Source organism: Malaclemys terrapin, chromosome 2 (genome assembly GCF_027887155.1).
Source record: "Malaclemys terrapin pileata isolate rMalTer1 chromosome 2, rMalTer1.hap1, whole genome shotgun sequence".
In the NCBI taxonomy this organism is placed as follows: domain Eukaryota; kingdom Metazoa; phylum Chordata; order Testudines; family Emydidae; genus Malaclemys; species Malaclemys terrapin.
The window spans coordinates 19,596,642-19,609,273 of NC_071506.1; positions in this window are offsets into that span (position 1 = coordinate 19,596,642).

Below are 12,632 nucleotides of genomic sequence, written 5' to 3' on the forward strand. Positions count from 1 at the left end.
AACGACACAATTCAAGATGGAGGAGGCATCCTGAAGGCTTTAATATCCTAAGGCAATGGTGTCACAGGCTTGGCCCACAGACTGGGCCTCGGGACATGGTGTATTGATGTGCCCAGCATGGCATATTTGGATCCTAAGGAACCTAAGCTGCAGTGGCCACATTCTGTGCAGCTCCATGCGTGACACTTCAGGCCAGTGAGAAGGAGTCGCTGACTTCCCCCTCAGGGTGACCCAGAGTAGTGTGGAGGCTGGGGAGGGGGCAGGATCCTATACCTCGCAGAGGGAACAAGGGGCATCTTGGGGGTTCTAGGACCCGGGGGTGACGGAGGACCCAGGCGAAAGAAGCTAGTGGAACCAGAGGCTGTCACAGGCTAACTGTGGGGCAGAGAACCAGAGGCTTTTCCTGGGGTTTGGTGAAAGGAGCATGAGAATCTGAGGCAGCCCAGGGGAGGGAGGGTTGTTGGGGGAGACAGGAGCAACCTGGAGCTGCCGCCCCTATTCTGCCCCCACTTCCCATTAACCCAGTTTATGTGCCACCCCATGAATCAGTCCTGCATTTGAGTCAGGTTGCATCCTTCCTTCCTGCCCCTTCACCCTGCCTGGGCAGCAGGAGATGGAAGGAGCACTGAGAGCACAGGAGAGGCAGTCAGCACCCTTTCTATTCTAGCACTGCGGGAACCAGCTGCATGAAATGTCCTGCTCAGGCCCTGAGCCCCGCTGAATGTGCGAGATCCCAGCAGAATGTACGAGTGCCACGCCCCATACATGACACTTGGCCAGTCTGTCTAAGCTTCAGCTAGGAGTTGCTATTATTTGTATTTATTGTAGTGCTCAAAGGGTATCGTCAGGATTGGGGCCCCATTGCATGTAGGCGGATCTAGCTATGAGTCGGCAAATTCCTATAGACACTACATGAGAGGTGGGTTTTAAGGAGGGCTTGGAAGGAGGTTGGGGTAGTGGCTCTACAGACTTGTTGGGGGTAGGTGTTTCATGTATATGGGGCATTGTGGGTAGAAAGCACAAAGGAGTTTGTTGAAGAAGCAGGGCCGGCTTCAGGCACCAGACGAGAAAGTACGTGCCTGGGGCGGCACATTGTAAGGGTCAGCATTCCGGCCAATCTTGGGGCGGCCAGCCCAGTCCTGAAGGGGCACGGACCCCGACCCGGGGGGGCAGGAACTAGTGATTCCCGCTGCTCATCGTGCCGCCGGGCTCTCCGGGACGCGCCACTCCCCGCCGCCTGCACCGGCCTCCGCCTCCCGTGTCGCTCTGAGCCCGGCCGAGCCACCTTTAAAGGAGCGGCTGAGCGAGCACCTCCTGCAGCCCCCGGGCACTGGAAGGAGGAAGAGTTCTGCAGCGGCCTGGCGGGCAGCGGTGGCAGGGATGGTTCTGCGGCGGCCCGGCAGCCACCGGAGGGACGGGCCCCACTGATCCTGGTGCCGTTTGCACTGTGCCGAGCCCTGCTGCAATGCCGGCCCCACGCGGAGGTCGCAGACCCCAGCCAGAGCTGCCTGTGTCGGCCCCCTTGTAGCCTGCCCAGCCGGGAGAGGCACCCCAAGGCCGGAGGGGGGAGCCCCTCTCGCCCGGCTGCAAGCGGACTGCAGCTCCTGGCTGCCCACGGGCGGAGGGAGCGGGCGGGTGCCACCCTTCACCCCCCTGCAAGCCGCCTTGACCGCCCTCCACGCGCTCCCTGCGGCTGCCGTTTTTTTTTTTTGCTTTGGCAGTCCGGCCGCCTTTTTTTTTTTTTTTTGCCTGGGGCGGCAAAAAAGCTAGAGCCGGCCCTGTGAAGAAGTGAACAAACAGGCAATTGAGGATGGCATAGTATGCAGGCTAGAGGAGATGCGGGAAGGGTTAGTGGGGAGGATGATGCACTAAGGCATGAAAATGGATAAATAGGGGGGGGCTAAGTTGTGACAGGCCTATAGGTAAGGACAGGAAGCTTGTATCTGATGCGGTGTAGAAGGAGTAGTCAGATCTGGCAAGCACTGAGACAATAAACAGAACCCCCAATGCCAGTTGTGTAGTTGCTTTTCTGGGCAGCACTGCAATTTAAACAGATGATGGCCACATTCTGCCTCAGAGCTTAGACTGGAGCAGTGAGAGAGGGATCTCAAATAATGCTTTGCCATTTAGTTAGGAAACAAAACTCCAGCCATAACTGCTGGACTCCTAATAGTTAAGGGTTGGATTCACACAGGTATCTAGGTACCTAAATATCTTTGTGATTCCCACCCCAAATACTTATGACAGTGTATAGAGAATTAGGCCTGGTCTACACTTAAACATTAGATTGTCTTAGCTACATCGCTTAGGGCTGGTGTAATTAGGCCAACCTAAGCACCGGGGTAGACACAGCTAGGTCAATAGACAGGTTGACCTAGTTACTGCCTCTCAGAGAGGTGGATTTACTACAGTGAGGGGGAAAAAAACCCTTCTATGGCTGTACAGCGCTGTAGCTTTGCTGCTGTAGCAGCTGCAGTTTAGACATACGCTTAGACCCTGCTCCAAAGACCATTGCAGTCAATAGAGGTTTCTTCATTTAACTTCAGTGGAATTTGGATCAGAGTCTTATTCATCATGAGAGAGTAAGAGACAGATAGGCTACCTCTCCATTGCCCTGCACCTTGATCAGTTATTTACACCACTACTGTTTTGGTGTGGCATCATTTTATACCCTCTTTGCATGCGTATAAATGGCTGCACAAAGTTCCTAGCAGTGCTGCATCGGAACAAGAGAAGCTGCCGTTTTGTTGCTGTTGCATTGCAGAGAGAAGAAAGATCACAATGAGTTGACAGTTCTGTATGTATCCAGTACTGCCATCCCCAAACCAGGGCTGGTTCCAAGGTTTTGGCCGCCCCAAGCAGCCAAAAAAAAAAAAAAAGCTCCGAGCCGGAGTGAGGGACTGTCCGCCAAATTGCCGCCGAATAGCTGGATGTGCCGCTCCTCTCTGGAGTGGCCGCCCCAAGCATCTGCTTGACAAGCTGGTGCCTGGAGCTGGCCCTGCCCCAAACATTAAAAAATCATGAGTCAGACCCTCCCAAAACATTTAAAAAACAATACATTTGGGGCTCTTTTTATTTGCTGTCTGAGGCATTTAGGGTCACACTTTCAGGCTCTTTTCCACAACCACAACCTTTTTAATTAAATGAAAGCTGAATAACATGACTCCAGAAGGTAGGGCTTGAAGTAAAACACCAGATATCACGAGACTCTTCAGTCCAGCTCATCAGTCCTCATTTACTCACACACTAGGAATGGACCTGAATAAAAGCCTAAATCCGAAACTCTGTGGAACTTCACAACCAGATTTGAAGTTTACCAGACCAACGCCCCAGATCTGAACTTTGGGGAAGTTCAGATCCAGAACTCTGGGCCTTGGGCCCAGCTCTGCTGCGAATTGTATAGTATGACCCACCCACAGCAAAATTCTGTGTGGGGGTTAGGACCATTCGTTAAAACAAAACAATTTGCATTTCCTTTTCCTGTGACCAGAAGTACTCCCATCGCTTTGTATTTTGTCCTTAACTATCCTTATTTGATCAGCTATAGCAATCTCAAGAGACTATAAGTGAATAAAGTCTTCAGCTGCTGAAATTCAGGTGAAACATTTTAGGTAGGGTGTATAACCTGTCTGAGCTGGTTAAAAGACTGTCGCCTGCTGTGGTTTCACAGACCGGTTAAATTCCTTCATTAATGAGGGAACAGTGTGAGGAGTCATCCCAGTACATGATTTCCACATCAGTCAAAGAAAAGGGTTTCTTAATTGTTTAGGTGAATGGAAACCACCTTTCAGTCCTAAGGTCAGGTAGACATAGGAATCTCAAATAGGCCGGCATTAAACACCAGGATGAATTATTCATTAGAAAGCACAACAGCCTAATGTGTGATAATTCAGCATCTACCTTCCATAGTGAATACTTGCAGTCTGGAATGTCCTATGGATTTTTTTTCACTTTCTGGGCATGATTCTTCACTACCTTTTGTAACTCACCCTGCCTGGGTCATAAGAGGGATTTGAACCCAGGGCCTTTAGTACTAAAAACACGAGAGCTTGCTGCCTGAGCTAAAGGATTAATTCTTTTAGCATACAGATGTAGAAGACTCTTATTTGTTATGAGGACCAGCCACTAGAGAGTGACAAAAACACATTTTTCTGGTGTGCGTCACACTCCCACCCTGTGTAGTCATTTACCCTTGTGCAAAGATGATATAAAATTCTCCCATGACTTGCTCTGTACTCTGATATTATCCTTCCACACTTCCAGCATGAGACTTTCCAAGGCTTTTGGTTAGAACAGAAGACTTAGAGCAGAGACTTTTGGGTTCTGTTATTAGCTCTGTGGCTGTCTTGTTGTGACTTTAGCTTGTAACCTCTCTGTGCCTTAGCTTGCCTATTGGAAAAATGAGGATAACAAACATTACCTAAGTTACCAGGTTATTGGGAGACTTCAGTAATTAATGGTTATAAAAAGCATTACGTTTCTCAGGTGACAATGAAATAGGAGATGCAAAGTCCTGATTCTGACCAGCATCAATGGGAGATGAGGCGCTCATTACCTGAAGGTTTGGGACTTAAGTCAGACTGGATTGGAACTTACTAGTCATAGTAGATCTGAAGATAATGTAGCCTGTTTTTGCTATAGAGTGCTGTTAATTGAGCAGTTTTGGTGAGATGAAAAGAACCTTCAAATATAGAGAAATTGGCAGAAGCACTTACTAATCTGTTACAAAACACAAACTCCTACATATATTTCCATTTAAAAAAAAAATCAGCCAAAAGCCCTTATAAGTTCTGCCTCCTTTTTCTTAACTCTGAGGCTGGAACAGTTTGTAGGATGGCACATAACATAACACGTGGTGTCTTCTCTAAAGGAAGGTTGCAGAGTATCCAGCCAAGGGATCTTGTGGGTAGAGCATGTTGTGATTCTTTGGAATCATTTCGACTATGTAACATACAAAACATTTCCAGTTCTTCCCTTTATTCTTTCTCTGGTAGTTTTGTGTCAACATTCTCTAGCACATTGCTCCAAGAATAGTTGTAGGAAGTTCCTTTGGCCCTTTTTGTTGGCTTCCTTCCCTATGCTCTGCCGCCTATGTGGTGCCAAGCCGTGCGAGAGATCGCGGTAGTAAAGCCAGACATCTCCATAGAGAGTTCTGCCAGTGGCATGCATTGTAGATGGATTCAGTAAAGACATTCAGGGCTCCTCCTCTGGCTCTTTGTATCACATGCAGGACAGTTCTTACAAGGAGAACATTTTCTGCTAGTCACAGGAGTTTTGCTGAAGTGCTGACTCTTAACCTATTACACAAGAGCGGGAACTAAATTCTTATAGACTCTCCCTCTCTGCTTCTGTTCCTCCTCCATAGTAGCTGCTTGGGAGTGGGAGCTGTGAGTAATCCTGTGGGTTCCAGGACAGTTTGCTCGTGATCAGCTAATACAATATTTAACATGACTGTCCAGTCTACACTGAGTGCTAACCTGTGGTGATCCTCATGCTAGTTTACATAGCTCCTCAAGGTCATGTTTTTATTCTGATTCCTCCTTAGAACTTTCCTTTGCTGTGATGCCTACAAAACGTTGACAATGGTTGGGTCATTGGTGTACTGAGACCACGGCCTGCCATGCTGACCAATACTGTCTCTTAGATTGTAGACAGTGTCTTTTTCTTCTGTGTCTGTACAGTGCCAAGCACAATGGCCCATGTTTGGGATCCTAAGTGCTATGTTAATATAAAACAATAATAAATAATAATATTAATAAATGCATAACTGAACTTTTTTTAGTGCATATAAGACCTGAGTCATTTCTTCCGGGACCAATTCTACAATTTGACTCCTTGATCATCTCCAAAGAACTGTCATTTTTCAAGATCAGCCTGTTGGAGTGCTGGAGTCTGGAGTCTCTTCTTTCCCTCAAATTTGGAGGTGCCTGCCCCCTTTCCCCTGCCCAAATATGATTGGCCGTAGGCCAAGGACAGGCAATATTCTGTCCAGGACCAGTCAGAAGTTCGAGGTCTGATGTTTCATGACCCTGTAGAGCTAGAAATAGCAACTTGATACCAGTGGAAAGGGGAGATTCTCAACTCCCCAGGGGTACACACAGCACTCACTTCTAGTTCTGGAAGGTACCAAGATATTGGCCGTTATAGTCATCACAACATGTAGAAATAGCTTTTCAAGAGTTTTTACAGTTTTCCTCCCCCTCTGATCCCTTTGCAGTTAGACTAGTGTGACCAAATTCTGAAGTCCTTAATCAAGCAAAACTCTCCTTTACAGTTAGAGGATCTGATTCTGCTCTAATTTCCACTAATGTAAATCATAAATAACTCCAATGAAGCCAAAGGATTTACACCAGAATAAAACACATGTGAGTGGAAGAACAATTTGGCCCATGGGAAGTAAGAGTTTGTTTAGACTGGGGATTTGCCCTGATTAGAATTGATTGACCAGCCATCAATGTAGCTGCTCCGGTGCATCCCGTAGTGCAGTGGTTCTCAACCGGGGTACATGTACCCCTGGGGGTGCGCAGAGATCTTCCAGGGGGTACATCAACTCATCTTGACATTTGCTTAGTTTTACAACAGGCTACTGTGACAGACCCAGACCAAGGGGGTACAGGAGTCTGGTAGAGGGCAAATATACTGGTCATTGGATGAGTAGTTTTCTGTTCTCTGAGCAGGGGCTGCACTAGAGTAATCAGGAACCTGCTAGAACTAGTTAAGGCAGGCAGGCTAATTAGAACACCTGGAGCCAATAAGAAGAAGCTGCTAGAATCAATTAAGGCAGGCTAATCAGGGCACCTGGGTTTTAAAAGGAGCTCACTTCAGTTTGTGGTGGGAGTGTGAGGAGCGGGGAGCAAGAGGCACAAGGAGCTGAGAGTGAGGGGGTGTGGGGTGAGGAGGACTGAGGAGCACAAGCGTTATCAGACACCAGGAGGAAGGTCCTGTGGTGAGAGTAAGGAAGGTGTTTGGAGGAGGCCATGGGGAAGTAGCCCAGGGAGTTGTAGCTGTCATGCAGCTGTTACAGGAGGCACTATAGACAGCTGCAGTCCACAGGGCCCTGGGCTGGAACCCGGAGTAGAGGGTGGGCCCGGGTTCCCCCCAAACCTCCCAATTGATCTGGACTGTGGGTTCTTCCAGAGGGGAAGTTTTCTGGGCTGTTCCCCAACCCACATGGTGAATCTCTGAGGCAAGAAAATCCGCCAATAAGCGCAGGACCCACCAAGATAGAGGAGGAACTTTGTCACACTACATAAAAATCACCAGTGAAGTCAGTACAAAGTAAAATTTCCTATGGACAATGACTTATTTATACTATTCTATAGACTATATCAGCGGTTCTCAAACTATGGGCAAGTTTGTTTTAATGGGGGCCCAGTGTTAGACTTGCTGGGGCTCAGGCCAGAAAGCTGAACCCTGAATCCCACCATACGGGGCTGAAGGCAAAGCCTGAGTTTTTAATGAGGTGAAACTTGGGGTACACAAGACAAATTGGTCTCCTGAAAGGGGTATAGTAGTCTGAAAAGGTGGAGAACCATTGCTTTAGTGTAGATCAGTGATTCTCAACCTGTGGCCTTTGGGCTGCATGTGGCCCAATTAACATACAGCTGCAGCTCAGCTGTGTGCTAAAGACTGCCTGGCTCACATGGCAGGATCCAGGGTCCCAGCTTCCCGATGCGGCAGGGTCCAGGCTGAGCGGTTGCTAGGTGTAGCAGGGTCCAGGATCGGGCCTGGCCCCAGGGTTGGGGCTGCCATCAGCCCCACACAGCATGGGTCAGGGTCTGGGGCTGCTGCCCTGCCCTTCACAGTGGGGGTTGGGGTCCAGGGCTGCTGCCCAGACCCACACAGCGGGGAATGGGGTTGGAGCTGCCACGCGGGGGGGTCTGGGGTTTGGGTGGGGCTGCCGCAGGGCCTCACACAGCAGAGTCCTGGGTCAGGGCTGCCCTGCTGCCCGTTTGCCCTGTCACCCAGCCTCACATGGTGGGGTGGAGACTTCAAGGATGTTGCTGTTTGCAGGGGCGGAGGTTATAAGCAGAGAGAATCTCCTCTGGTGCAAGTAGGAGCGCTGCCCAGTGGCTGGTCATCAATGGGTTGAATCAGGGCTAACTCTAGTGTCGATGAGGTCTGAGGCTTTACTGGTGGAGGAGATGCAAAAAACAAATCTTCCAATAACATGTTCAGAGTGCTTAACGGTGGGGTGGTGGTGGGGTGAGAGAGTGGTATTTATTGGTATGAGAATGGGATGGGTATGTTGCTCATGAGCACAGCCAGGTGAAACTTTTTGGATGAATAATTTATTTGACAAAAAATGCAGCTTTGGTCGACTTGAAACCATTCATGAATTTGACATGAATAGTTTTTGCCAGAGGAGGAAATGGGGGTAGTACTTTAGCCTTCAGCCCAGTGGTTAGGGCACTCAGCTGCAACATGGCAGAACGAGCTTCATGCCCCTGCTCTGAAATAGATCCAATACAGACTTGTTCGATTCACCAAAACATTTCAGATTCGGTTAGACCGGAACCAAATTTTCTTTTCAATTTTTCTGGAAAAGCCACCAAAAAAAGCCAAAAAAATAGCCCAGTTCTACTCACAAGGTCAGAGAATAACAGAAACCTAAGAAAGCCCAGATCTATCAGTCCGTCTAGTTCCTATCCCTACGGTATGTTCAATTGGCTTTATGTACAGTTTGCCTGGCTATGTCTAGTCTAGTTTTAAATGACTTAAGGTATGAAGCCTCCACTGCTTCCCTGAGGAGATTTTTCCACAGTCTAAACTATTACAATATTTTTCCTGCTATCCAGCCTATGTTTTCATTTCATCCCATTATTCTTAGCCTCACCCTCTTGAACCAACATAAACAATTCCCTTCACTTCTTGGTGTTTACACCTTTCAAAGGCCGAGACACATTTATATCCCTCCTAGTTGTCATCCAGCCAATCTCTACATATTTAGTGCTTTGACTCTTTCCAATATGTTCTTCTAGATTATATAAATAGGGGAGGGTGTCATATGTAAAACAAGCAGGGTCATTCTTCTGCTCTAGTTGGCACTGGTTAAAGTGGTTGGAACGCTGAATTCAGTTTTGGACACTGCTCTTGAAGGAAAGACATTTACAAATTGGAGAGAGCTCAGAGGAGAGCAACAAAAAATGATAAAAGGCTTGGAAAATCAGACTGATGAGAGGCCGTTGAGAAAGATGGGCATGTTCAGTGTGCAGAAAGACTGGGGGCAGACATAATAGCTGTCTGTACATACATGAAGTGATCCGATAAAGAGAACAGGGACTGGTTATTCTCATTAGTCAGATAGGACAGAGGCAGCAGAAATTGATTTAAGCTGCACAAAAGAAAATGTGGGTTAAATATTAGGAGAACAGTTTCAGCTCCTAGTACTGTCAGGAAATGGAACAAGAAGTGGTAGAGTTACAGTTATTAGAGAGATTCCAGGCTAGACTCCACCTTTATTTGGGAATAACAAAATAAATCCCACTGTGATGCCGGGAAGGGAAGCAGACGACCCACTGACAGTCCCCCTCAGCCCAAATGCCATTATTTTATTAGGGCACTGCCCTTATACCCCATTGTACTAGACACATGGAAAGAAATAGCCCTTGCTTCAAAGTGCATATCATCTAAATAGACAAAGAGTGGGAAAAAATATAACGTTGGCTCTATTTGACAGCAGGGGAGCTGTGGCACAGAGATTAAGTGACTAGCTCAGGGACTCACAGGAAGTCTGTGAAAGAGCTGGGAACTGAACCCAGCTGAGCTGGTCCCCAATCCAGTGCCTTAACCGTGAGGCTCACCAACTTCTAGTGATGCTGCTCTCTCCAAATGGCAGCCTCCTTGTGAATTAAACCACCAGGACCCTTATCCTGCTCCTCTGACATATTCTAGACTCCCATGAACTTCAGTAGGAATTTAGGATGTGCAAAGTAATGCAGGATCAGGGCCCAGGACGGACCTGTCATCCAGATGTAATTAACCAGGCAATGTGTGGCTAGAGACTGAAAGGCTGCTGTGTTGGTTTAATAAGAACGCCCCATCACACAATGGCTGACAACTGGCTGCTTAAAAAACCCAGCCTGCTATTAAATCAAAGGCTTTAGTGCAAGCCTGTCTGTTGCCCTCGAGTTATGTCAATGCCATATGCCTTTTGCCCACTGAGCAGCATTGGTGGCCCAGCAGAGCATATCTAGTCCCTCTGCTTGCTCTGCCATATTGACACTAGTCATTGAGGGACGTGGCTTTGCTCTGTGATCTCTGAGGGGACAAGGCCGTCCCCTTGAATTAAGAGCTGTATTTTTCATGGCTTGTAGTACAGTTATCATAGTATAGGGCGTTACTGGCTGGTACTGAGTATTGAACTTGAAACTGCATTGCATAATTCGCAAGTATTGCATTAGTACTAGTTGGCTAGACCACTACAGAAAGCCAAGATAATGCACCATCTGAAGAGGGCTTTAGCAATAAAATTGCAAAATTGTAAACTGGGTAGTCTCCAGCCTGGGCGTTTTGTATGAATTATTGTCACTTGTTGGCCAGTATGTATTTATTCTGCTCAACTATCAATGGGGAAATGCAATTGCTCCTTGCCTCCCATCAGCCGTCACTCACTATGCAAACTTTACTTGGAGCACAAAGTTCATGGTCCAGAATTTGAGCTGCACTGGCTGCAGCTCAGGATGGAAGGAAGCAAAAATGGCCAGTCTGCTCCCTACCATAAGTTAGAGGAGTCTGAATGTGGCTCTAATGCATGCTTGGCTGCCCATTGCCCAAAGGATCAGTTGTAGTTGCCATGGCTAGTTAAAGTGCCCTTTCCCAGCCACACTGGGGAACAAGAGGTTTGACACAGGGCCACTACATAAGCTCCATGCCATCCACACATTGGGGTGGTTTAATGATGTTGAGGGGAGAGCTCTCTCCCATTGGCATAGAGTGGCTACATGAAGATCTTACAGCAGCACAGCTGTATCGGTACAGCTGTGCTGCTATAAGGTGTCTAGTGTAGACATAGCCTAAGTAATCAGACAGTTTCTCAATTGGACTTTAGAATTTGCAATTGGGGCAAATTACCAGGAACAAGTTTCTCATTAGGGGCAGGGGTTTTATGAACATCTGATGCCTTCCTTTTGAGTTACTTAAACAGTGCACCAGTGCCACCATTGCTCTAGGAATTAGGTGCCGAGAAAATGAAATGGTCTTTTCCAGTATTTCACTGGAAAAGAATTTCTAGGCAAGCTGCCTAGCAGGCACACACTGTACTATATTCTTAGAAAGCAATAGATCTATTTATGACGGCTGTATCTGGTGGGAATTTACTGTATGAAAAAAAACAAAAAACCTTGGCAGGAGCTGATCTTTAGTGCTGACTGAGATTTAGCACTTCTAAGACTGACAAATTAATCCTAGCAACACTTCCGATTAACTCCTGTTTGCTGTACATGTGAATTCAGTAGGAATGCATTAAAATGAGAAAGGAAGCAGACTTATTCCTGAATACGGTTAGCGTTTCCCCCCAGACTGGAGGCTCAGTCAGGATTGTCATGTTCAGCACAAGCAAACGTATTCAAGCTCCCACCCACCCCTCGTAAGAGCTCAGAAGAGCTAACTGACATGGTGACTTATTTTTCATATTTTTGGCTCTTTTAAATAACCCTCAGTGGCACGAGCCCCATAATAAGCATCTGCTCCTGCTCAAGTCTTTTCCAAAGGCTTGTGAACATTAGTGAGTCATTTCATGGAGTCCAGCTCCAGTTTATTGCTTGGTTTAGGAATTAATGCAAAATGCAAGTCTAACAGCAATGACTATAAGGTCTAGGTTGTACCCATACTCGTGTGGGGACACCCAGAGGCCTTTCCTCTCCTTGTGACCTTGTATAGTGTTTGGGCACAATATTCTTCCTGCTGGTGCTTCCTCCATGAGTCTAGTGCCAGCAGCTGTGATAGAACCTGCAGACTGGATGGAGTTGGGCAGGGTGAGGTTCGGATCTTTGCTGTCCAATTGAGTGGAATTGTAAGTGCAGTGCATAGATTCATAGACTCTAGGACTGGAAGGGACCTTGAGAGGTCATCGAGTCCAGTCCCCTGCCCTCATGGCAGGACCAAATACTGTCTAGACCATCCCTGATAGACATTTATCCAACCTACTCTTAAATATCTCCAGAGATGGAGATTCCACAACCTCCCTAGGCAATTTATTCCAATGTTTAACCACCCTGACAGTTAGGAACTTTTTCCTAATGTCCAACCTAAACCTCCCTTGCTGCAGTTTAAGCCCATTGCTTCTTGTTCTATCTTTAGAGGCTAAGATGGACAAGTTTTCTCCCACCTCCTTATGACACCCTTTTAGATACCTGAAAACTGCTATCATGTCCCCTCTCAGTCTTCTCTTTTCCAAACTAAACAAACCCAATTCTTTCAGCCTTCCTTCTTCTCTAGACCTTTAATCATTCTTGTTGCTCTTCTCTGGACCCTTTCCAATTTCTCCACATCTTTCTAGAAATGCGGTGCCCAGAACTGGACACAATACTCCAGCTGAGGCCTAACCAGCGCAGAGTAGAGCGGAAGAATGACTTCTCGTGTCTTGCTCACAACACACCTGTTAATGCATCCCAGAATCATGTTTGCTTTTT